Genomic DNA, 27,850 nt, shown 5'->3' on the forward strand with positions numbered 1-27,850 from the left:
AAAAGTTAATGGGACTGTTGCTAGGAGACGGGAGAGCCAAAAGCTCATAGTCTTGTAGGGGTTCCTCTGGAAATCAAGGCAACTTGTGTGTTTTGGATTAGAGGTTTAGCTATTAAAATCTGCCCTTTGATGAGCATGCACATTTTAGCATATAATGTTTAGTATGATTTCATGTTTTTGGAGAATTCTTGAGGATAATCTCAAGGCCTTTCATTTCTTTCCATAGGGATAATCCCTTTTTCAGAGCACATCTCATTTCCAAGTGGCTGTTGCGCTGCTGTTTGCCCCCACTCCTTCAGTGCGACAGACAGCCTCAGAGCTGGTGGGGAGACAGCGTGCCGCTGGTAAGTAGCTGAGAAATATTTTGTAAAATAGATATCCAGACTAAGATTTTTAAAGCAAGTGACATGTTTTGATGGAAGAGAATAATGCAAAACTGTGTAGGAATCCCTGATTCTAATCAGCAGCATTGGGAAATGGATTAATTAAATTCTAAATATTACCTGGTCATTTTTCTAGTTTAAAGCTTGTTTCTTCAATGACGGAGTTGCTAGGAGGAAATATAGAAACTTCCCCCTTGTGATTCTTGTAAAATATTTCTTAAAATAAGATTTAATGAAGATGTTACTAAATTGGAAAATTGCTTTCAGAATTGTACCTCAGCTTTATGATATTTGTATTTGACGTGATGAAATGGGTTATGATTCAAGATGTTCTCAAACCTGGTTTATTTTCTCAGTGCTGGGAGAGCGTAAGAAAAATATTATTTTGCAATGCAGGAAAGGATACGACGCCTTATTTTTTAAATTGAGAAAGTCGTGTGATGGGATGTCTATACTAGAGAAAATGAGGAAGAGGGCAGTTTGTAATAATGTTCAGATTGATTGCTTCATGTGAGATATGAACGTGTATTCAATGAGAAACATTAAAATTTGGCTTTAGGATAAAAAAATCATGAAAAAGTAATAATGAATATTATGATTGTGACTTCACTGGAAAAAATTCATTTGTATTTTTGGACAGCAATTTATACAGTAAAGACAGAATGTTCTCAGTGCTTCTTTTTTTTGAAAAGGGATGTGAGACAGATAGCAGAGATTCTTATCAACAAAGGTTTTACGTTTGTTTCTGAAACATTCCTGAAAATGTCTATGCTTCTGTAGCTCTGTTTCTGCAAGAAAAATGGGAAACAAAACAAAACAAAACAAAACAAAACAAGGGAAGTAGGGGTTTATTTCTTTGAAATTCACATTGACCCTTGAACATGAGGAAAAGAAAAATGATAGATAAATAGATTCGTTTTTTAGTTAGATGACAAAAAAGCAGCAATCCAGGAGGAAAAATAAGAATGAAAAAGCTTAAAAGAAAGTCCTCAAGATGGGCCATTTTCCCAAGTTGAACATGTCTGCTGGTAGCATGTTTTGCAGAGGGAAAGGGAGAGAACATACTGGAGGCAAAGGGAGGGGGCGTTGAACAGAGCACTGCGGCAAACAGAGTGACTGACGCATCCAGGGACATGTGACCATTCTCTGGTGTAGCGAAGAAAATTTGCCAGGACTCCATCTTGTATAAGAAATTCTATACATACTGACATGCAAATAATGCTATAATCTTTCAGTAGTACATAATGAGCTCGTTTTGCGTGATCCTCCGCTGGCCTATATTGGTATTTTGTCTTTGCTTCTACACCCTCCTCTCTGTGCTTCCGGTGCTTTTATATACTTACTAAAATATTAAAAATGATGTTTTCCCCTTTATTATAAAAATATCATAGTCATTGTAGTAAATTTTGAATAATTTAAAGATGACTATAAAAATTACCCATAATCCCATAACTTAGAGATAATTACTGTTAATCTTATTACTGTCAGTCTCTTTTCTCTGAATATGTGCAAATAAATGCATAGAAATATGTTTTATAAAAATGAAGATGACATGTACATACAATTTTTAACCTGTTTGATCCATTAAATATATATTGGGAGCAATTCCCCATATTTTAAAATATTTTCCAAGAATGTGATGTTTTGTGGATGTATAATTTTCTATCATATAGATGTCCCACTAAATGTCTGACTATTGAATGTTTATATGTACATAATTTTTGCTGTTATAAATAACTGAAGGAATATCTTTCCATATAAATCTCTATGTGCTTTTCTGGTTTTTTCTCCCTAGGAAAAATTCATAGACATGGAATTCCTGGATCAAATGGTATGAATCAGTTTGAGGTTTCTTCCTCCCAACACCTATCACCTCATTTATTTATTATATGTGGTATAAACATTATTTTCCAGCCATTGTTTTCCTATTAATTTTTACCATTTATGGTGGTGATTTTTTTGATATTTTACAGTTTTACATGTTAGATTTCCATATCTGACCATTTTAAGTGTTGTGATTTTTTCTTTCCTTTGATTAGTGTATTCACCTGTATTTTTTCTAGTTATTTAATTGCTTCATTTTTTTTACAATTAACTCTTTAATCCACCTAGAATTCATTTTGATTTATGTTATACAGTAGGATTAAATTTTTTTCCCCCTAATAGGTCACTGATTGTTTCAGCCATCACTTATTGAATAATCCAACGCAACAACTGTTTTTCCATTAGATAGGGTGTAGCTTTCCACAGGTCGGCCATTTTCTCTTTACCCAAGATGGTTACATTTCGCAATAGTACTCCTACCTTCCTGCAGCTTCTGACAGCATACTAGAGCACCATGTTTGTGCATGTGCCTTTCAAAAATCCTAGGCACATGCAGATTAGGGCAGTATTTTAAACAGGTTATTTTTTTCATTTTAAATATGTTACGTTTGTCACATTCTTGTTGCAAATTAAAATTTAAGGAATCCAAATACAGGAAACCACGGTTTCAGGTGTGCTATTCCTGTTGGGCACACCTGATATCCCAATTGTGTGTTAAAAAAAATGCCCCCGGGGTTAAAGTTCCTTCTTCAACCTCTTTTTTTTTTACTCTTCAGATACTCAATGAGTTAAACTTGCCTCCACTCAGTTCCTGGAATTTTCTAGAATGATACGAGAGGGAAATACAAGAAATGTATGAGGAGTAGAAGTAAATAATGTTTGCCAGCCTGTTGCTGGTCGCAGTCTCACATAGGGTTTTAAAGGAGCTAGGGTGAGTCCTAATCCATGCCACCACTGCCATTACCTCTCTTAGACAGGGACACACCCCAGTGGGCCACCTCTTTTCACTGCAGGTATAAGGCTCAAGACATAAAGCAAGGAGTTTTTTAGTGGGAGATGGGTTAAATATTGCCCAGAGAGATCTGACAATTAAAATCACTTGCTACCTATTACCAAACCTCTCCTGGGCCCTCAATGAAGCTTTCTTTCTCTGTTGACTTCTGCTCCGGGCCTCTAGCTTTACTAATTCTGGAGGAAAAAAAAAAAAAAAAAAGGGCGGGGCGGGGGCGCGTGAGTGGGAGGCTGCCTTGCCCGCGGTTATTGCAAAGGGCTCCTTTGGCTCACAGCCTCAGTCCCAGTAGTTTCCTGACTTGCCGCATTAGACTGTGTTTTGTTTATGAGGAGGTTGGTTTCCCTGGCAATGGCAGCTCGCCAGGACATGCGCATTTGCTCCACTGCAGTAGCAGAATGCGGCTGTGAGGCCAGGGGAGGGGTCCTGAGGGCCGCAGTGGCTGGAGTTATTTGGCAGACATGACGTCAGTTTTTCTGAGCTAAGCTGCCATCGTTATTGTATATGGAGCATTTTTTTTTTTTTTATAAAGCTTGGAAGGCTTTTAGCCGCTCCTTTTCTTTCCTCCCAAATTAACTGCTCTCTATATGCTCACCAGTGACTTTTTAAGGTTTGAGGCCACCGATGCCCTCAGGGCCCCGAAGGGAATCGTAATAGTATGAGAACAGGAAACAGACTGCCTGGTTTCAGACCTCGGCTGCTTGCTAGCTGCATGACTGTGGGACGGTTACTTAAATCTCTCGGGTTCCTCAGATGTAAAACGGGGATGCTAACAGCATGTTTAGAACAGCGCCAGGCACGTAGTAACCATTATGTAAGCGTTGTCTATTATTATTTGTAGATACTAAGGGAGACTTGCCTGGAAGCAGACTTGTATCCGCAGTGTACAAACTCATCCTTTAATGCGCACACTGGCCAGATAACACAAACACATTTACTCCCACAGCACACAGACTCTTTTCACAGTACACACACTTGCCTTCCAGTACACAGACATATCCAAAGGCACACCGACAAGCACCACAGCAGAAAGATTTTCCCCAGAACACATGGACACCCCACTCCCCATATCATTAGACTCTCCCAGAGGCACATATGTACTCCTTAATGCAGAGACTCACCTAAGGCACACTGACGCACCCCGCGTGACACAGACTTGCCCCCCCCCCCCATAAGGACTCTACTAAGACACACAGACAATCCCAGCATCACGCACTGTTCCCACATCACACGAACCCTTTCTAGGAAACACAGCATGCAGACTTGCCCCATAGAACATGGCTTGCCCCGACAAGCACACATACTCTCAAGGCCAGCAGACTCTCCCCAGAGCACATAGACTTTCTCCAGAGCATACAGCTTCTTCCCACAGGAAACAGACTCTCCCCGGGGCACACAGACACCCCTGAGATCACACACTCTCACCACAGATCATAGACTCATCTTAGAGCACTGGGACTCTTGCCAAGAAACAGACTTTCCCGGAAACAGACTCATGAGACAGCTTGAAGACCCGCATCGCAACGCAAAGACCCTCCCACAACAGACAGACTCACCCCATTGTGTACAGACAAGCACCACAGGCCACAGACCATCACATCAGGACACAGACTTGCCCAGCACTACACAGACACTCCCCCAGAGCACGTAGAATCACCCCACAAAGCACAGACTAAACCCATACTACAGAGACTCCCCCTATAGCTTTCAGACAAGTTTACCTCACCACAAAGACATGCGACAGTACGTCTTACAACATACATCACTCCTTGGTGCACAGGATTGGGCCACAGCACACAAACTTGTCCTACAGTGCACAAATTCCTGTCACAAAAGACACACTCACCACACAATACAAATACTTGCTCCAGCCGGGCGTAGTGACTCACGCCTGTAATCCCAGCACCTTGGGGTTACAAAGTAGCTCAAGCTGCTGCCTACAAAACAGGAGATGCCCAGCCATGCACAGAAATTCACCAAAATGCACAGATTCACCCATCCATATAAATACTTGCCTCACAACTCACACAAACACCACCGAGCACTGAGACTCACCCTAAGTGTACACACAAGCCCTTCAGGGCACAGACTTACTCTGTAACATACCACAGACTTACTCTGTAACATACTGAATCATATCCACCACACTTAGATGTGCCTTATGATTCACAGTGATGCGTGTAAACGCAGATTGCTTCCACAATGCACAGAATTGCATCATAACACAGACTTAACTCTACAGTGCAAAACCGACAGTGCACATAAACATTTCCCAGTCGGTAGACACACAACACACATATTGCCCCTCCAATGTAAAGATTTCCATCATGGTGGACAGATGTGCTTTTCCATGCTGTTGAGCTACAACTCTGGCCTACGACAACAGAAATACAGCTTGTGTAATAGTTACCAGCAAGGCCTTTAGACCCATACTAACTGGGTTTGAATCAAGGTCCCATCCCTTGCTGATTGTATCACCTCGGGTAAGTATATTTCTTTGTTCTTTAGTTTGTGCAACTGTAAAACAAAGATAACAGTAGTGCCTACTTCAGAGGGTTGTTGTGAATAATAAATACATTAAGATTTGTTAAGTGCTTAGTACACTGCCTGGCACATACTGACAATTAGAATTGTTAATTTATATTACAGCCATCACTGTCATTACTACCAAAACAAAAAAAGGCCTACCCCAGATGTCTAGAATCATCTGACAACACGAAGACTCACCATATACTATATAGATTAGCTCTAGAACATCTAGAAACACTCAACAGCACACAGACACCCCGCCATAGTACCCACATACCCTACAGACTGGAACCCCAACCAGGCATCACTCACAACACACAGAATTGCATCACAAGTAACAACTTTGTGCACAGTCTTGCTCTATAACACATCCCACAATACCCAGACTGGAAGCCAGGCTGTGTGTTGTACCCAGCCTTGCCCCACAAGGCACAGGCCTTCAACACACACACACACACACACACACACACACACACACCCTAACTTCAAAGATATGTCCTACATCACACAAACACACCTTATCACACACATATTTTTGTTTCACATGTGGATACTCCTGCTCTTCACAAACATGTTCCAAAATACGTGCTCCTAAAATTGGCAGCATCACATGATAATACAGAGCCCCCATTCCACAACACTTTTTTTTGTTTTGTTTTGTTTTTGTTTTTGTTTTTGAGACGGCGGCTCACTCTGTTGCCCAGGCTGGAGTGCAGTGGCGCAATCTCAGCTCACTGCAGCCTCTGCCTCCCAGGTTCAATCAATTCTCCTGCCTCAGCCTCCCGAGTAGCTGGGACTACAGGCACGTCCACCCCTGGCTAATTTTTTATGTTTTTAGTAGAGATGGGGTTTCACCATGTTGGCCAGGATAGTCTTGATCTCCTGACCTCAGGTGATCTGCCCACCTCAACCTCCCAAAGTGCTGGGATTACAGGCAGGAGCCACCATGCCCGGCCACAACACATTTTACACTTATTTCATGCTTGTCTCATAAAGAACTACATGCCCCACGTCGCCTAAGTTGCCCGTAAATCTGACTTACCGAACACTACCACACATATGACCAGGCCCCACACTACACAGATTTGCTCTGTAATACCTAGATAAGTCCTACCATGCAGAGATATCCCCCTAAACACAAAACCATCCTAAATGCACAGTGTCACATCACAATAGACACACAAATTCATCCCATAGCATGCAGACTTGCACGAAAACACCCAGACTCCCATAAAGCAAACCCATGCCCACAATGCTAAAACCTACCACACAGTGCCCAGATTGGCATAAGATAAAGACTAGCCTCAACTCATCTAGTCTCAACCCACATGATACAAAACTTGCTGTACAATGGTTAAAAGCTTATACTCAGGTCTCAGACTGCCTGAGTTCCAATCCCACATGCATCACTTACTAGTTGTGTGACCTCGGAAAGGTTTCTGGAACTCTCTGTGCCCTAGTTTTCTCAGCTATTTGTTAGGAATAACTATGTAATAGGGGTACTTATCTCTTATAGCTGTTAAGAGGAATAAATGGGCTGGGTGTGGTGGCTCACACCTATAATCCCAGCACTTTGGGAGGCCGAGACGGGTGGATCACCTGAGGTTGGGAGTTCCAGACCAGCCTGAGCAACATGGAGAAACCCCGTCTCTACTAAAAATACAAAATTAGTCGGGCGTGGTGGCGCATGCCTGTAATCCCAGCTACTCGGGAGGCTGAGGCAGGAGAATCGCTTGAACCAGGGAGGCAGAGGTTTCGGTGAGCCGAGATCATGCCATTGCACTCCAGCCTGGGCAACAAGAGTGAAACTCTGTCTCAAAGGAAAAAAAAAAAGAGGAATAAATGAGTTAATGCCTATAAAGTGTTTAGAGCAATGCTTAGTAAAGACTTAGCGTTACTGGTGTTAGCTGATCAGGTTGTCATTGTTACTCCACACGGAACTGGAGCATAAAGGTAAGACTCAATCTAAAACAACTCGAATCAACCCACAATGCATAGAATATCCCTCATAAAGCACAGAATCACATCACAATGAATACTCTCACCACTCTTTTCCTATAACACCCATACTGAGTGCACCTATTCTTTTTTTTTTTTTCTGCAGACGGAGTCTTGCTCTTGTCGCCCAGGTTGGAGTGCAGTGACGTGATTTCGGCTCAGTGCAACCTCCACCTTCTGGGCTGGAGCAATTCTCCTGCCTCAGCCTCCCGACTAGCTGGGATTACAGGCCCACCACCACACGTGGCTAATTTTTGTACTTTTAGTAGAGACAGGGTTTCGCCATGTTGGCCAGGCTGGTCTCGAACTCTTGACCTCAGGTGATCCACCCATCTCTGTCTCCCAAAGTACTGGGATTACAGGAATGAGCCACTGCGCCCAGCCTGACTGCACCTATTCTGTAATGCCCAGAAGCATCTATCATATAGAGTTTCTGCATAACACCTAGACTTATCACACAACATCTAGACACACTACAGTGCACAACATACCCATGAAACAAAAACTCATTCATGCAGAGTCATCTCAGTTTAAGCAAATGCAGCCTATCATACACATACATGCTCTCCAATACACATACTCACCCCAGAATACCACGTTGGCTCCACAACACAAGGAACTCACTTCAAAATCTCTGGAAACAATCCACAAGCCATAGACTTCTCCAATATGCAGAACAGCATCTCACCACATAAACGTGACTACAATTAACAGACAAGAAACCAGGACATGCCCCATAACACATACATTATCCCCATGACATAAATGCTGGTCCAGCAAAATGCTGTCTTGCCTATACAACACTAAGATGTGCTTCGTAAAATACAAACTTGTTTGACAACACAAACTAAAATATTTCAACATGAACATATATACTCCGTAACACGCAGACTTGCTCTACAACACACCGACACACCCCATATCACCCAGACTTGACCCAAAACACATGGCAATACCCAATAAACAGTCACTCCTTTTTTTTTTTTTTTTTGAGACAGAGTCTTGCTCTGTTGCCCAAGCTGGAGTGTAGTGGCGCGATCTTGGATCACTGCAACCTCCACCTTTCAGGTTCTAGCGATTTTCTTGCCGCAGCCTCCCCAGCAGCTGGGACTACAGGTGTGCAACACCATGCCCAGCTAATTTTTGTATTTTTAGTAGAGACTAGGTTTCATTTTGTCCAGGCTGGTCTCGAACTCCTGACTTCAGGTGATCCACCTGCCTCGGCCTTGCAAAGTGCTGGGATTACAGGTGTGAGCCACTGCGCCCGGCCTCAGTCTCTCCCTTTAACACACAGATTGGCCACACAAAATAGCCTCTTCCTGCTACAACTTCCCTCACAGCAGCACATCCCACAAAGGATGGTCCACATACAGAGAAACACAGTATGCAGATATGTTCTACAACACACAGCCTTCCTGGACAAGACCTAGACTCGCCTGGAAACACCTAGATCCATTTTACACCTTAAAAACTCACATCCCAGGCCAGGTGTGGTGGCTCATGCCTGTAATCCCAGCACTTTGGGAGGCCGAGGTGGGCGGATCACGAGGTTAGGAGTTCGAGACCAGCCTGGCCAACATGGCAAAACCCCGACTCTACTAAAAATACAAAAATTAGCCGGGCATAGTGGCAGGTACCTGTAATCGCACTCAAGAGGCTGAGGCAGGAGAATCACTTGAACCCGGGAGGCGGAGGTTGCGGTGAGCCGAGACTGCACCATTGCACTCCAGCCTGGGTGACAGAGCGAGACTCCATCTCAAAAAAAAAAAAAAAAAAGACTCAAATCCCAGATTAGTCTGCCAACCCATGGACATGCTTCACAATGCATGGATAGGACCACAATGCATGGACATGCGTTACCACACATGGAACTACACAGCCTCTACCTTTAACACACAAATGGTCTCCATAAAAAACTTCCTTGTCTCTTCAAAACTTAGCTTAATATCAGAAGAAATGCTCAAAAATACATATAGACTCAACAAGGCGTAGACATACCCCCTTCAACTAGCCTTGTCCCTTAACACCGAGACTCATCTGAAACAGAGATTCATTATGCCACACCTAGAATGGCCCCCCAGAACCCAGACTAATTCCAGAACACCCAAATAGGAGCCACAGTATATGGACATAACTCTACATATACAAATCCTTCCTACAACATAACAACTAATCCCACACAACAGTTTCTTGCTCCACAACACCAACACTTAACCTCCCTGTGCATAGAATTGCTGGACAATACAGACACTTCCTACAATTACAGATATGATTCACAATACTAAGACTTGCTGTAACACATGCCAACTTATCCAAGCCACACAGAATCACAACATTATATGTATTATTGGACATGTCCGTATATTTTGGGGACAACTGAATTTACCCCATGACACCCAGCCTTCCCCAAAATACATGGACATGTCCCATAATACATATAATTTCAAGACAACAAAGACTGGTCCTGAAAAATAGGTTTTTTATTTCATAACACCAACACTTAGCTGAGAGCACACAGAAATGCTGAGCAAAACATGCATAAAACCCCACGATGCATAGACATGCCCTACAACACACAAAGTCACTTCATAACACCCAATCTCACTGCAACACTCCGACCCAGGGACTCACCCTAAGATGCTCAGACTAACACATCACACCCAGATCTACCCCCACCTAACCCTAATTGCCCCATGTCACCAGACTTACATTGCAATAGCCAGGCTTGACCTGCAATAGTCTGATTTGCCCTATAACAGCTAGACAAGACTATGCACACAATGAATACAAAGACCCCCAAAATGTTTGCTTGTCTCCACAACACTGACAGTTTCTTAAGAACACACGCAGATGCTGGAAAATACACAACCAAGTCCTGCAGCACCAAGATATGCGCCTGTAACACCCAGAGTTGCCACACGACACCCAGAATGACTCTGCAAAACTCCAGAATGCACCACAAGAATACATGCCTTACACCAGCAGTCCCCAACCCATTTGGCACCAGGGACCACTTTTGTGGAAGACAGTTTTTCCACAGACTGGGAGTGAGGTGGGAGGGGTGGTTTCGGGATGAAACTGTTCTGCCTCAGATCATCAGGCATTAGATTCTCATAAGGAGTACACAACCTTGATCCCTCTCATGCACGGTTCACAATAGGGTTCACACTCTTACGAGAATCTAATGCTGTAGCTGATCTGACAGGAGGCAGAGCTCAGGTGGTAATGGCTTGCTCACTCACTGCTTGCCTCCTGCTGTGTGGCCTGGTTCCTAGCAGGCCATAGAGTGGTACTGGTCCGTGGCCTAGGGGTTGGGGATGCCTGCCTTACACCGCATGTTGTGCTCCATAATACACAAACCGTCCTAATAACATGGACTAACTCTATATTTACTTGCCTCAATAACATTAAGACATGCCTTAGAAAACAATAGAAATATTGGATAACATACAGAGAAAAACACATAAAAGATATACCCTATACCACTTACCCTCACCTCATAGCACTCAGGTTCACTTGTGACAGCTACATTTACCCCCAAATTACTTAGACCTACCCCACAGCACCCAGACATGCCCCACATAACCAGAAACATCACATATCACTCAAACACCTTCCAACAACCAGACTTGCCTGGCAACCCAGACTGTCCTACAATCCATAGTAATGGCCCACAGCCAAGAAACTTCTCACAACTAACAGACTGGCCACAAAAAGCATCTTTTTGCTTTCACAACATCAAGACTTTCCACACAGCACATAGAAACAATGGACAAAGTTCAGAAAACCCCAGAGTGTGCTGGTATGCCTCATAACATCCAGAGTCACCCCATAACACAGGACCTAGACTGGCCCAATAACATAGAATTAATACCCATGGTAAACAGACATGCCCTCTAATACATGAATTCATCACACAACATGCACACGGTCTCCACAAACACCTTTTTGGTGTCAAGAAGAAAAAGACTAGCTTCACAGAACGGAGAAATGCTGGACAGTGCACCTGCAGTTAAGAAAAACCAACCTCACAGACATAGCATTCATCACCTGAATGTGTTACATAATAACAGGCATCACGTTATGACACATGTATCTACCCCCCAACACCAGAGTAGCTCCATAAAATACCTTCTTGCTTTTACAGTGCGAAGACTCACCTTATAGCACAAGTCTGACATGCTGGAGAACACTCAGACAAAACCCGTAACATAAATAAAGATCACCCAGATTCACTCCACAACATGAAATCTAATCGCGTGAAACCCATGCTAGTCCACAAAACCAGACACGCCTTATATCACCCAGTCTAGCTTCACAACAACCAGACATAATGCAAACCAGCCCCACAACTCCTGAAAATACTCCACACCCAACAAACCTTCCCCAACACAGAAACTTGCCGGCAAAACAAACGCAATGGCTCACGTCTGTAATCCCAGCACTTTGGGAGGCTGAGGCGGGCGGATCACCTGAGGTTGGGAGTTCGAGACCAGCCTGACCAACATGGAGAAACCCTCTCTCTACTAAAAATGTGAAATTAGTCAGGCATGGTGGTGCATCCCTGTAATCCCAGCTACTCCGGAGGCTGAGGCTGGAGAATCGCTTGAAGCCGGGAGGCAGAGGTTGCAGTGTTGCACCATTACACTCCAGCCTGGGCAACAGAAACTCCATCTCAAAAAAAAAAAAAAAAAAGGAAAAAAGAAAAAAACTTCTTGACACTCTCACACCAAGACTTGCTTCAAAACACACAAAAAGGATATAAAAGGATTGAAAACATACAGAACAACTTTGCAATGTGCAGATATACAACAGTACTCACCTCACATTACAGAGAGTCATACAACAAGATCCATGCTGGTTCCACGATACACAGACACATTCCATACACACACACACATTCCACACACACATGCACATTCCATACACACACGCACATTCCGTACACATACACACACGCGCATTCCATGCACATTCCATACACACACACAGACACATTCCATACACCCACAGACACATTCCATACACACGCAGATACATTTCATATGCACACACACACGCATTCCATACACACACATTCCATACACCGACACATATTCCATACACACACACAGACACATTCCATACACACACATATTCCATACACACACACACATTCCATACACACACACAGACACAGTCCATATCCACACACAGATGCATTCCATACACACACATTCCATACACACACACACACATTCCATACACCGACACATATTCCATACAGACACACAGACACATTCCATACACAGACACATTCCATACACACACACATTCCTTACACACACACAGACACATTCCATACACACATTCCTTACACACACACAGACACATTCCATACACACACACATTCCTTACACACACACAGACATTCCATACACACACACATTCCATACACACACACAGACACATTCCATACACACACACATTCCATACACACACACAGACACATTCCATACACACACACATTCCATACACACACACATACATATTCCATACACATAGAAACACATTCCATACACACAGACACATTCCATACACACACACACTCCATACACACATTCCATACACACGCACATTCCATACACACACATTCCATACATACACATTCCATACACACACACATTCCTTACACACACAGACACATTCCATACACACACACATTCCTTACACACACACAGACACATTCCATACAAACACACACACGTACATTCCATACACATACAGAGACACATTCCACACACACATTCCATACACACACACACAAATTCCACACACACACACATTCCATACACACACAGCCTCATTCTATACACACAAAGACACATTCCATACACATACAGACACATTCCTCACACACACACATTCCATACACATACAGACTCATTCCATACACACACCCAGACACATTCCATACACACACACAGACACATTCCACACACACACGGACACATTCCACACACACACGGACACATTCCACACACACACATTCCATACACACACATTCCATACAGACACACAGACACATTCCACACACACAGACACATTCCACACACACACACATTCCATACACACACATTTCATACACACACACAGACACATTCCACACACACACAGACACATTCCACACACACACATTCCATACACACACACAGACACGTTCCATATACACACACAGACACATTCCACACAGACACATTCCACACACACACACACATTCCATACACACACGCAGACACGTTCCATACACACACAGACACATTCCACACGCACACACACATTCCATACACACACACAGACATGTTCCATACACAGACACATTCCACACACACACAGACACATTCCACACACACACATTCCATATACACACACACATTCCACACAGACACATTCCATACACACACAGACACATTCCATACACACACACAGACACATTCCACACACACACACTCCATACACACACACAGACACGTTCCATACACACACACAGACACATTCCACACACACACAGACACATTCCACACACAGACACGTTCCATACACACATACAGACACATTCCACACACACACATTCCATACACACACACAGTCTTATTCCATACACACATACATTCCATACACACACAGACACATTCCACACACACACATTCCATATACACACACAGACTCATTCCATATGCACACACAGACACATTCCATAAACACACACAGACACATTCCACACACACACACAGACATATTCCATATGCAGACACAGATACTTTCCGTATGCATACACAGATATGTCCCCCCAAAATAGATTGTCTCCATGATATGCATATTAACCCAACGAACTATTTTTGGACCTCTGTAACACCCAAACTTGACTCACAACACACATAAATACTGAACCACACAAGCGAAACATACACTACCCAAACATACCCATTGTTAGAAGGCTTGCTGCAAAATACCCAGACTTACGCCATGATATGCAGACTTGGCCCATTAACCTATACCTACTTTGAATCACAGGGACTAACAGAGCAACATTCAGACGTGGCCCACAGCCACAGACATGCCCAACCAAACAACTTTTTGCCTTCATAACATGAAGGCTTACCTCAGGACACAGAAAGGATGAATAACACAGACAAATCAGACAACACAGAAACATGTTCCATGACACCCAGACTTGCTGCACAACATTCAGACTCACACTATGACACTCACACTCACTCAATAACACTGATTACTTCACAACATACACACATAGCCCAAAACACGCAAACATCATCCATAACTAACAGACATGTCCTACAATACAGGGACATGCCGCACAATTTACAAACTTTCTACACTGCCAACGATTGTCTCACAATACAAAGACATTCTGGATAACACACAAATAAAAAACCACAAAGATGTGCTTCATAGCACCCAGACTTGCCTCACTACTTTCAGACTTACTTTATGGCAGCCAGGTGTACCTTATATCCTACACATTTACCCTGCAACACTCAGCCTGGCCACAGAATATATTTACATGTCCGTGCCTCACAACATATGCACATGCCTTCCAACACATGGACACACCCACAATACACAAACATTTTACACAACATAGACTGACCCCAAGGAATGGCATCATAATGCACAATTACAGCCAACTCAGATCTACCCTACAGAACAAAGACTCACCTCCCATACTTTCCACACAATTCTGAAATTTACACCAAACATTGACACTCATCGCAAAATAACTCACCCCAGAACAGACGCAGCACAATGCATAGATTTGCCCTCACTTAAAATAAACTGACAGCTCACGCTTGTCACCCAATGCCCAGACACACCTTATAATGTACAGACAACCCTTTCACAACGTAGACATTGCCTAAGCAATGCACAGAATTCCGTAACATCACAGAGCTCTCGATCTCCTGACCTCGTGATCCACCCGTCTCGGCCTCCCAAAGTGCTGGGATTACAGGCTAACATCACAGAGCTCTTCCTACAATGTCGACTTACCTCACAGCACCCAAGATTGCATCAGAACAGACACTCCACTCAAAATATATGGCTTCTTCCACACCTGGATACACCTCACAATACACAAATATGCCTGGTAAGATACAGACTCCTCAGAAACATGAAGTATTGCATAAGAACTTACAAGCATTTCTCAGAACATACACTGCATAATTAATGGATACACATCATCTGCTCACAATCTCAAACACACAGACTTGCCTACCTCCCCATCACCCCCTGCCAGCATAGGCTTCTGCAGCAGGTCTAAGATGTACTGCAGAAAACAGACTTGCCCCACTCTGTATGGAATTCTACCCAACTTTCAAATTCATTCTATAATGTACAGACTTTCACTCTTACCTATAGCATTATCCCACAATGCAGAGACTTACTCACAAAGCAAATGATTACCTCAAAATGCACAGAGCCACCAGATATGCACCCAAACACACAGACATGTATTACAACACCAAGAAACACTCTACAACATGCATATGAGCCCACATTGGTCTTTTCCATAACTTCCACACTAACCACTCAACACCTAGACCAACTTACTATATCACACATGCTCCATGACATAAGACTCCCAGCACAGCCCATGGAACCCTGTCACAATGAACAATTATTATTATTTTTTTTAGATGGAGTTTCGCTCTTGTTGCCCAGGCTCGAGTGCAATGGCGCGATCTCGGCTCACTGCAACCTCCACCTCCTGGGTTCAAGCGATTTTCCTATCTCAGTCTCCTGAGTAGCTGGAATTACAGGTGCCCGCCACTACTCCTGGCTAATTTTTGGTATTTTTAATAGAGACGGGGTTTCACCATGTTGGCCAGGCTGATCTCAAACTCCTGACCTCAGGTGATCTGCCCGCCTTAGCCTCCCAACGTGCTGGGATTATGGGCGTGAGCCACCACGCCCGACCGTGAACAATTTTACCTCGCAGTGTGAAAATTCACAAAATGTCAAGACTTACCCCACAGCTAACCCAATATTACCGTAACACCTAAAGTTGCCTGAAGAGTCAGTCATGTACCAGAGTACTATGCATATGCCTCACAATGCCTACAGTGAACCTACAAGAAAACGACTTGCCCTATATTGCTCATACTCACACCAGGACATGCCCTATAACCCACAGATAAGTTCCGTAATGCAAAAATCTCCCTCACAATGCACAGCCTCACTCTACAACAGACAATTACTCCACTATGAGAAGAAGAGATCCCAAATATTCAGCCTCACCCATAAACTCACAGTCTTGCCACACCACCTTAAGACATGTCTTACAGGCCGGGCATGGTGGCTCATGCCTGTAATCCTAGCACTTTGGGAGGCCAAGGCAGATGGATCACCTGAGGTCAGGAGTTCGAGATCAGCCTGACCAACATGGAGAAACCCCATCTCTACTAAAAGTACAAAATTAGCCGGGCATGGTGGCGCAGGCATGTAATCCCAGCTATTCAGGAGGCTGAGGCAGGAGAATCACTTGAACCCAGGAGGTGGAGGTTGCAGTGAGCTGAGATCGCGCCATTGCACTCGAGCCTGGGGGACAGAGCTAGACTCTGCCTCAAAAAATAAAAAATAAAAGACATGTCTTACAATGCACAAACTAACTTCACAATACTTATATACAACTTACAGTGGACACATACCCTATGACAAAGGTTTTCCTGCAAACACAAAATTGCATTCTGATGCACAGATTTACCCCCTAATGCACACAATCACTCTGCAATGCAGATACCCCACAAAAAACCATGTGACCCCCAACACCCAAAATTACCCCAGGACTCACAGACTTGCACCACAGGATCAAGACCTACCCCATATTGTACAGATATGTTCCTCACCAAGCATGCCTTGTACAGTACAGCCTCACCCCATGAGGTACCCTTGACTGAAACCCCAGATATGGGCTACGGTGTACTTACCACAGTGTACTTAGCCCCACAACAACGTGGAAAACTCTAATGAAAGGTGTGTCCTCCAGTGTACAAAATGTCTTGCAAATTCATAGACATTCCCCACAGTCTCAGAATTGCCATGTCATTTTCAGACTTTCTTCCAAATGCAGACTTACTCTAAAACGCTTAGAATCAAATTAGACATACAGACTCAACCCATATGAGATTCTCCCCACAGTGCACTCACGTGCTCCACAACACTCAGACTCTTCTAGAACACACAGAATCTCATCACAACCACACATCACCCCACAACGTTAATGTGTGACCTACAAAACATAAAAGTGTACGTGACAATTCACAATAAGCATCAGAATGTACAGACTTAACGCCACAACACTGAGAGACACACCCTGTGATCCACAGACGCATCCTGTCACTTGAAATCACCCCACAAAACAAGCCATCACACAACACAAAAACCCACAATTCAAGACATGCTTAATTATAACTTGACATACCCCACAACACACAAAATTGCATTATAATGCAGGCTGACCTGATAGCACACAGAGTGGTCCTATAGTATTATGCAAACACAAGCTTCGCCACACCCCAGTATTGCCCCTAACCACCCACATTCTCTTTGCAACACCAAGACATACCTCATATCACATCAAGAATCAGCCTGTATTGTATAGATTTGCCTGAAAATGCACAGAATTGGACCACAAGTTCCAGAAATGCCACACTAGGTGCAGACAGAGTCCGATTCCTAAGGGACTACAACCCTCAGGAAAAACACACACACACACACACACACACACACACACACACAGAGAGATTTCCTGTAAGGAATATAAATGCAAAAATTTATATTCTTTATATATAATATACAATATAAAATGCAAATAAAATGCAAAGATTGCCCCATCACATGGAGATTTACTATAGCTGTCCAGAATCAACCCATGAAATATATAGTCTCACCCCATGACTTCAAGACACATCCCACAATATACAGGCTGTCATGTGTAGACCACAACACCTGGACATGTCTTACAATGTGAGGACATGATCCACACTCTGTAGACTACCCTAGCATTGCATATAATTGAATCCAGAAAATCATAATCATAAAAGTCACAGCACCTAGAATCACTCCCACAAAGCATGCTCACCCCAAACCAGATGCCCATGACTGACTGGCCCACACTTTATAGAGATAGCCTATGGTAAAAAGGAATTTGAGGAGAAAAAAGAAAAAAATATAGAGAGATATACGACAACCCACAGCTTCCATTGTGTGCCATTTATACACGTCTCTTTTTTTTTTTTTTTTTTTTTTTTTTTGAGACAGAGTCTTGCTCTGTCACCAGGCTGGAGTGCAGTGGCGCAATCTCGGCTCACTGCAACCTCTGCCTCCTGGATTCAAGCAATTCTCCTGCCTCAGCCTCCTGAGTAGCTGAGACTACAGGCGCACGCCACCATTCCCAGCTAATTTTTGTATTTTTAGTAGAGATGGGGTTTCACTATGTTGACCAGGATGGTCTCCATCTCTTGACTTCGTGATCCGCCCACCTCAGTCTCCCAAAGTGCTGGGATTACAGGCGTGAGCCACCGCGCCCGGCCTTTATGTATCTCTTTTAATGTAGAGAACAGCCTCACAGTGCAGACATGTATTCCACTTGGCACAGATCGGCACCACAAGAAACTCCCTCACAGGACCTACACTTCCCTATACTTTGAATAACCCACATACTTGATCACAACCCACTTTCCCATCAGAAAGACTCATGTCACAACATAAAGCTCATTATTCCCAAACACATAGAACCAACTCCCAATGCAAAGAGACTTCCCTTGTAACAAAAAGATGTTCTCTGCCACACTCAGACTTATCTCACCTCACCAGACTTGACCCACAACATCTAGCCTTGCACCACTACACAGAGACATGTCATTTCACCCAGAAACTAGCCCCAGAACACTCAGGCTTGCCTCACGGTCTTTATACACTCAGACTCATATCATGATGCAGAAGAGGCATATACAGCGAAAATGTAATCCACAATGCACATACTCAGTCCACAACGCATAGACTTACCACATATTTCACAGCTGGTTCTCATAATTCCCAGACTTGCTACACAATACTCGGAAGGCCTTACAACACCTAGAAAAAGTAGCATGATATGTATGCTCACTCTAGAACATTCAGATTCACTTCGTAAGGGACAAACTCAGTCAGTTACATTGAATACCCAATACCATATTGTTTGCTCCACAGATTTTGAGGAGAGGGCCTACATGCTCACACAGAGCTTTGACAAGTGACTTCATTTCTTTCTTTCTTTCTTTTATTTTTTTTGAGATGGAGTCTTGCTCTGTTGCTCAGGCTGGAGTGCAATGGCACAACAATCTCAGCTCACTGCAACCTCCATCTCCCGGGTTCAAACACTTCTCCTGCCTCAGCCTCCCAAGTAGCTGGGATTACAGGTGCGTGCCACCACAGCTGGCTAATTTTTTATATTTCTGGTTGAGACGGAGTTTCATCATGTTGGCCAGGCTGGTCTCGAACTCCTGACCTGGTGATCCGCCTGCCTCGGCCTCCCAAAGTGCTGGGATTACAGGCATTAGCTAGCGTGCCCAGCCGACTTCATTTCTTTGAGTCTATTTGTAAATATGGATGCAATATCTACTTTTAGACTATTCCAAGGATGAAATGAGATAACTTCAGGAAAGAATCAAGGTTTAGAACATAGAATTTAGAGGCAGACTTGCCTACTTCCAATCCTGGCTCCACCACTCCCTGGTGCTATTGCGTACGCACATTGGATATTGAAATGTTCTGTGGTAGAGTACAAGGAATATAAGTTTGGTGTCTGTCAGACCTGGTTTTGAATTCTGTCTCTGCCACTTACTGGCCATATGACCTTAGGCAAGGTACTCTAATTCACCAATCTTCAGCTCCTCACTTATAAATTGGGGAAGATGGTGTTCCCTGCCTTCAAGGCTGTTGTAAGGATTAAATGATGCCTGGCATCTTAATCTAACAAGCAAGAATGTACAGGCACAGACACCGACTCACACCCAGTGCATGAGTATATGTATATTATGTACACATGGATACATAGACATGCAGAAGCTCACACAGATGAATATTTGCAAGCAGTAAACAAAAGGACAAAACATGTCCACATGGACACAGATATTATCTTATGTGGCTGGACTCCTGCAGAGATAAATACAGGTGAATACAGATATAGTCCCATAGATTTACATATGTACACCTAGACATGGCTACTGCCCCCAAACAAGACAGGATTTCACTCACTTAAATGATGACACACTCAAAACCCCCATTATAAGCCAGGCGTGGCAGGTCATGCCTGTAATCCCATCACTTCGGGAGGCTGAGGCGGGTGGATCACCTGAGGTCAAGAGTTTGTGACCAGCCCGGCCAACATGGTGAAACCCCGCCTCCACTAAAAATACAAAAATTAGCCGGACGTGGTGGCAGGTGCCTATAATCCCAGCTACTCAGGAGTCTGAGGCAGGAGAATCGCTTGAACCCGGGAGGCAGAGGTTGCAGTGAGCCGAGATTGAGCCATTGCACTCCAGCCTGGGTGACAAAAGTGAAACTCCACCTCAAAAAACAACAACAACGCCGGGCGCGGTGGCTCAAGCCTGTAATCCCAGCACTTTGGGAGGCCGAGACGGGCGAATCACGAGGTCAGGAGATCGAGACCATCCTGGCTAACACGGTGAAACCCCGTCTCTAAAAATACAAAAAAAAAAAACTAGCTGGGCGAGGTGGCGGGTGCCTGTAGTCCCAGCTACTCCGGAGGCTGAGGCAGGAGAATGGTGTAAACCCGGGAGGCAGAGCTTGCAGTGAGCTGAGATCCGGCCACTGCACTCCAGCCCAGGTGACAGAGCAAGACTCCGTCTCAAAAAAAAAAAAAAAAAAAAAAAAACAAAACAACAACAACAACAACAACAAACAAACACAAAAAAGCCATTACAGGCCCTTGCATAAAGAGCTCTATAAATGTACTTGCATGTACAGACATTTAAATGCACAGGCAGATGTACACTCAGATGCCATGTATACCCACACAGAAATACCCAAGCAGACTACATCGTAAGCATGTAAGAGACATATACATATATCTTTAGATAATACCTATCTAAACACACTTTAGACATGCATATGTACGTATAGACATACACAGTACACAAATGCACAGATGAACAGACATGCACCCTCACGTGTCAACATATGCACGCACTGCCATGCACATATCCACACATACTGTTCTACAAATGTACTCCTAGGTTCATGACATACAAGTCCTAAACACACATCGAATACATGGATATACACATATACATATGCCAATGTAGGTATATGGATGCATTCATAGACTTAATCATGCCACAAACAGAAACACAGATTTACACATGCACAGACATTAGAGACACATGCAATTTATGCATATGAAAAACAGAGACACCTAACCACAAAGAAGCACTTTTTACAAAGGTGGCTGTGACTTTTTTTTTTTTTTTTTTGAGACAAAGTCTTGCTCTGTCGCCCGGGCTGGAGTGCAGTGGTGTGATCTCGGCTCACTGCAACCTCCACCTCCCAGGTTCAAGCAATTCTCTGCCTCAGCCTCCCAAGTAGCTGGGATTACTGGCACCCACCACCACGCCTGGCTAATTTTTGTATTTTTAGTAGAGACAAGGTTTCACCATCTTAGCTAGGCTGGTCTCAAACTCCTGAGCTCAGGTGATCCACCCATCTTGGTCTCCCAAAGTGCTGGGATTACAGGCGTGAGCCACCGCGCCCGGCCGAGGCTGTGACTCTTATTCTATTTTATTTTATTTTTTATTATACTTTAAGTTCTAGGGTACATGTGCTCAACATGCAGGTTTGTTACATATGGATACATGTGCCATGTTGGTGTGCTGCACCCATTAACTCGTCATTTACATTAGGTATATCTCCTAATGCTATCCCTCCCCCCTCCCTCCTCCCCACAATAGGCCCCGGTGTGTGATGTTCCCCTTCCTGTGTCCAAGTGATCTCATTGTTCAGTTCCCACCTATGAGTGAGAACATGAGGTGTTTGGTTTTCTGTTCGTGCCCTTGTCTTAGTCTTTTCAAGAGAGAATGAAAATTATCAAGCTCCTTCTGCTAAATATGCTGTATAAAAGTAGATGAGGACATTACCAGAAGGATATCTAGAAGATCTTGAGTTCACATGTGAGTATGCACACACCTCACAAACCCACGTGCACATGTGCTTTCACGTGCACAGAATCAGAGACATAAAATCACATGGAATCACAGAAATAGAAACATGTGCATAGCCACATATAGAAAGATACAGGGACAGACACACACCCCACTGAAATGTCAAACTGTAATATTTAAATGCATGTCTATTGAAGTTAAAAAAAAAAAAAAAAAAAAAAACCTGCATTTTAATCCCAGCTCCATCACTTACTAGTTCAATGATTTAGGGCCATTTTCTTGCCTTCTTACCTGTAACACGGGAGTAATATTAGCATCTATCTTTTAGAGTTCTTTGAAGATGTAGTGAAATGAAGGGCTTAGCCCAGTGCTTAGAATGTCATAGATGTTGCTGCTATTGCTGTTATCTTTTGGTTTTGGTACAAAGTGCTTAGCTAGATAGGGTTTGGTTTTTGTGGTCAAACTGCATGATTATATCATAGAGATGTATTAATCAACTTTTTTTGGTAAATGTATTAATAAAGAATAGTTTATTAATGTAGTAATATGGATTATGTCCACAAACAAGGTCATTTCTGAAATTCTCAGCAATGATAAGGGATTATTATTGTCTTTGGCAAATGGAAAGACCTGAAACAAATATTTCCTGCTAGTGTAGTTTGTTGTTGTTATTATTGTCGTTAGTATTCTTTTCCTCTTTTCAGGAGGAGATGGAAGATTGAGACAGAGAGGAGTGGGAGAATGGGAAGAGGGCTTCGCGCCCAGTGCACATTTGCCACCTAGTGACTAAACTGAGTAAGTACCGTATTTGTGGATTGCTCAGAAAAGTCCCTAAAACTTCACTCCTTGCAAGATTGTGTAATCACCCTGGTGAATAAGCACGTATACATCAAGTTATAGCGATTTCCACTACATATCTAGAAATAAAAAAAAGCCATAAAATAAAAACAAATCTTTCTCTCCAACTTTTCCCCCTGCCATCCCAAATTTCCCTGTGGAATTCACTGAGACCGTGTTCTATAGCAGTGATCTTCATACTTTCTAATTATTTACCACCTAACATCATTTTGGAAAATGGTCTACTCCATCACACATCTTGAAGTGAACACCTGAAATTTCTTATCATAAGTTTAAGTATTTGTAGTGTATTTCCAGCATATTATGAATACTCAGACTTTTAAATAAATTATTTCATCAAATTTTTGCATGCAAAAATAAATGAAATAAAAATACCATACTCATTTGATATTCATAATTGTTGATTTAAAAAAACACGAACAAGGTCTTCTTTAGCAATCAGAAATTTTACATAGTATTTCTATCTCCTTGAACTTGCCATTCCATTCAACTTCCCTCAGATAATGTATAATAATGTATATATTTTAAATGGTTAAAGGCCCCTTATTGGTCACCTTACCATACAGGCCTGCAAAAAGTATATAAGAATTGAAATAAGTTTTCTGTGACTCTCTAAGCCTCAAAAGATTAAAATTTTTATCATAAATTTATTAGTAGTACACACTTAATCAGAAGAACATAAAATATTACACATTTGGTAAGTAATTAGTAAAATGAAAAGTAAAATTGGTTGAAAATACATCTCTTTCTTTTTTTTTTTTTTTTTTTTTGAGACAGGGTCTTGCTTTGTTGCCAAGGCTGGAGTGCAGTGACGCGATTTCAGCTCACTGTAAACTCCACCTTCCAGGTTCAAGCAGTTCTCATGCCTCAGCCTCCAGAGTAGCTGGGATTACAGGCACGCGCCACCATGCTCGGCTAATTTTTTTGTATTTTTGGTAGAGACAGGGTTTCACCATGTTGGCCAGGTTAGTCTCAAACTCCCGATCTCAGGTGATCCGCTCGCCTCGGCCTCCCAAAGTGCTGGGATTACAGGCGTGAGCCACCCTGCCTGGCCAAAAATACATCTCTTAAGTGAATATGATTTTATTTTCCCCAAACTAGTTTTTGAATCTGAGGATGACTCTTACTTATTTCTAATGAGACAGACTTCAGTTCCTGTCTTTCATTTTTATAGATAAAAGAACTCAGAAAATTTTGTTCCCATAAATAATCATGTAGTGACCTGTCATCAAAAATAATTTTTAATGATTAAAAAAATTTTACCTAAATTTTTGAGTTTTAACAGACAACTTGATTAGACTCATCTTTAATTCTGTGAAAGCAACGAAACCCTCTGATTTACTAAAGGATTTGTTGTTAAGTCACTTTTTCAGTTTCTGGGAAGTTTACTAAAATGGCTTTCCCCAAATTTATTACATAACTATTATATCTGTCATATTTTCATTTGCGGCATTATTTAAAATTCATTATACATATAAAAGGTTGTGAAAATCAAAGTACTTAGATCAAATGTCTTTGCCAATACAATAATTTTGATAAAATGCTGTTTATTTATTTATTGATTGAGACGGAGTTTCGCTCTTGTTGCCCAGGCTGGAGTGCAATGGCGCGATCTCGGCTCTCTGCAACCTCCTAGTGACCAAACTGAGTAAGTACCATATTTGTGGTCTTGAAGCCTCCCGGGTTCAAGCGATTCTCCTGCCTCAGCCTCCCAAGTAGCTGGGATTACAGGCATGCGCCACCACGCCCAAGTAACTTTTGTGTATTTAGTAGAGATGGGGTTTTCCATGTTTGTCAGGCTGGTCTCGATCTCCCAACCTCAGATGATCCACTGGCCTCGGCCTCCCAAAGTGCTGGGATTACAGGCATGAGCCACTGCACCCAGCCTTGAATTTATTATATTCTATAAATATAAGAACTTAAGGCTACAGATTTGAATTAACAATTTTATAGAAAATATTCATAATATAATTTAATTGGCAAAGGCAGTATTCATATAAAAACAATCAACAAAATCAGATTTAGTTTCAGAAAAAGTGTGACTTCATTTTTCAAGGAAAAAATATTAATATACATTTTGAGGCACATTATTCAAACCATGGATAAATCAATTATGAAGCACCCTGTTAAACAGATAGCTAGCAAAGTAAATATCATATTAAAATAAAAATGAGGTTTTTATCCACTTCAAAATAAATTAAGAAATTAAATAATAACTTTGTTTCTGATATGTAATTTTAAATTAAATAATGTAGTATGTAGTTACCATTGGATGTCATACATGAAACAAGGATTCTGAATGTAGGCAGAATTTCTCATGTAACTATGTATGCATGTGTTTTTAGAACATTGGAGTTGAATTTCTGGGAATAATTAACTAAGAATAGCATATACATTTTTTTTCTCAAATCCATAAACTTAATTAGACCATAGAATTAAACTTTTCTTTTTTTCTTTTTTTTTTTTTTTTGAGTCAGAGACTCGCTCTGTTGCCAGGCTAGAGTGCAGTGGGGTGATCTCGGCTCACTGCAACCTCCCCCTCCCAGGTTCAAGCAATTCTCCTGCCTCAGCCTCCCGAGTAGCTGGGATTACAGGCGCCCGCCATCATGCCCAGCTAATTTTTGTATGTTTAGTAGAGACGGGGTTTCACCATGTTGGCCAGGATGGTCTCGATCTCCTGACCTCGTGATCCATCCACCTTGGCCTCCCAAAGTGCTGGGATTACAGGCGTGAGCCACTGCACTCAGCCTAGAGTCAAACTTTTTACGATATTTTATGAAAGAGTCTAAAAAATAATTGCTAAATATAAAACTCACGTATCATTTTATTTTTGATAATAGGAGGTAGAAAGTATAAAGGTTATTTATAAAATGAATTTTTTTTTTTTTTTGGAGTCAGAGTCTCACTCTTTTGCCCAGGTTGGAGTGCAGTGGTGCAATCTCGGTTCACTGCAACCTCCGCCTCCCGGATTCAAGTGATTCTCGTGCCTCAGCCTCCCGGGTAGCTGTGATTATAGGTGTGAGCCGTGACACCTGGTTAATTATTGTCTTTTTAGTAGAGGCAGGGTTTCACCATGTTGCCCAGGCTGGTCTGGAGCTCCTAGACTCAAGCAATCCACTTGCCTCGGCCTCCCAGAGTGCTGGGATTACAAACTTTAGCCACTGCAGTAGGCCAAGGATTGATTGTAATTGGAAAAGATATTTTACGATACAGTCTGAGAAAACAGGTTCTAACAAGTTGAATACAATGATCACACAATTTCTGAAATAAATTGCATAATTTCTTCTTTAATTTTTAACTTTTTAAATATTCTTGATACATTTGTACATACTTATGAGGTACATGTGAAATTTTGTCACATGCCTAGAATTTGTAATGATCAAGTCAAGGTATTTAAGGTAACTATCACCTGAGTATTTATCATTTCTCTGTGTTAGGTACATTTCAGCTCCTCTCGTCTAGCTATTCTGAAAAACACAATGTATTGTTGTTACCTACAGTTACCTTACTATGCTATCAAACACTAGAACTTATTCCTTCTATTTAACTGTATGTTCGTGTCAATTTAATAAGCCTCTCTTCATCCCTCCTGTCCTGCCTATACAGCCTTCCCAGTCTCTGATGTCTATTATTCTACTATCTACCTCCATGAGATCAACTGTTTTAGCTTCCACATATGAGTGAGAATATGTGCTATTTGTCTTTTTGTGCCTGGTTTATTTTACTTAAGTTAATGACTTCCAGTTCCATCCATGTTGCTGCAAATGGTAAGATTTCATTCTTTTTTATGACCCAGTAGTATTCCATGATTTATATGTAACACGTTTTCCTTATCCATCCATCTGTGGATGGACACTTAGATTGATTCCATAGCTTTGCTATTGTGAAGAGTGCTGCAATAAACATGGGAGCACATGTATCCCTTTGATATATTAGTTTCTATTCTTTTAGATAAATACCCAGTAGTGGCATTGCCAGTTTCTATATGTAAGTTTTACCAAAGTCTAAATATTTTTTAGTATTAGAAAACA

At 42.3% G+C, this 27,850-nt stretch overlaps 1 long non-coding RNA gene across 1 annotated transcript in view; it reads left to right on the forward strand.

Annotated features, from left to right (window-relative positions):
* Window positions 1-297: 297 nt before the first annotated feature.
* Window positions 298-27,850, forward strand: part of LOC104678763 — a 64,632-nt gene continuing 37,079 nt past the window's right edge. The window contains exons 1-3 of the long non-coding RNA XR_750236.2: window positions 298-344; window positions 2,179-2,214; window positions 23,666-23,756. This is a non-coding gene — a long non-coding RNA (uncharacterized LOC104678763). The remainder of the gene's footprint in view (window positions 345-2,178; window positions 2,215-23,665; window positions 23,757-27,850) is intronic.

The sequence above is a fragment of the Rhinopithecus roxellana genome, chromosome 7, assembly GCF_007565055.1.
Source record: "Rhinopithecus roxellana isolate Shanxi Qingling chromosome 7, ASM756505v1, whole genome shotgun sequence".
Taxonomy (NCBI): domain Eukaryota; kingdom Metazoa; phylum Chordata; class Mammalia; order Primates; family Cercopithecidae; genus Rhinopithecus; species Rhinopithecus roxellana.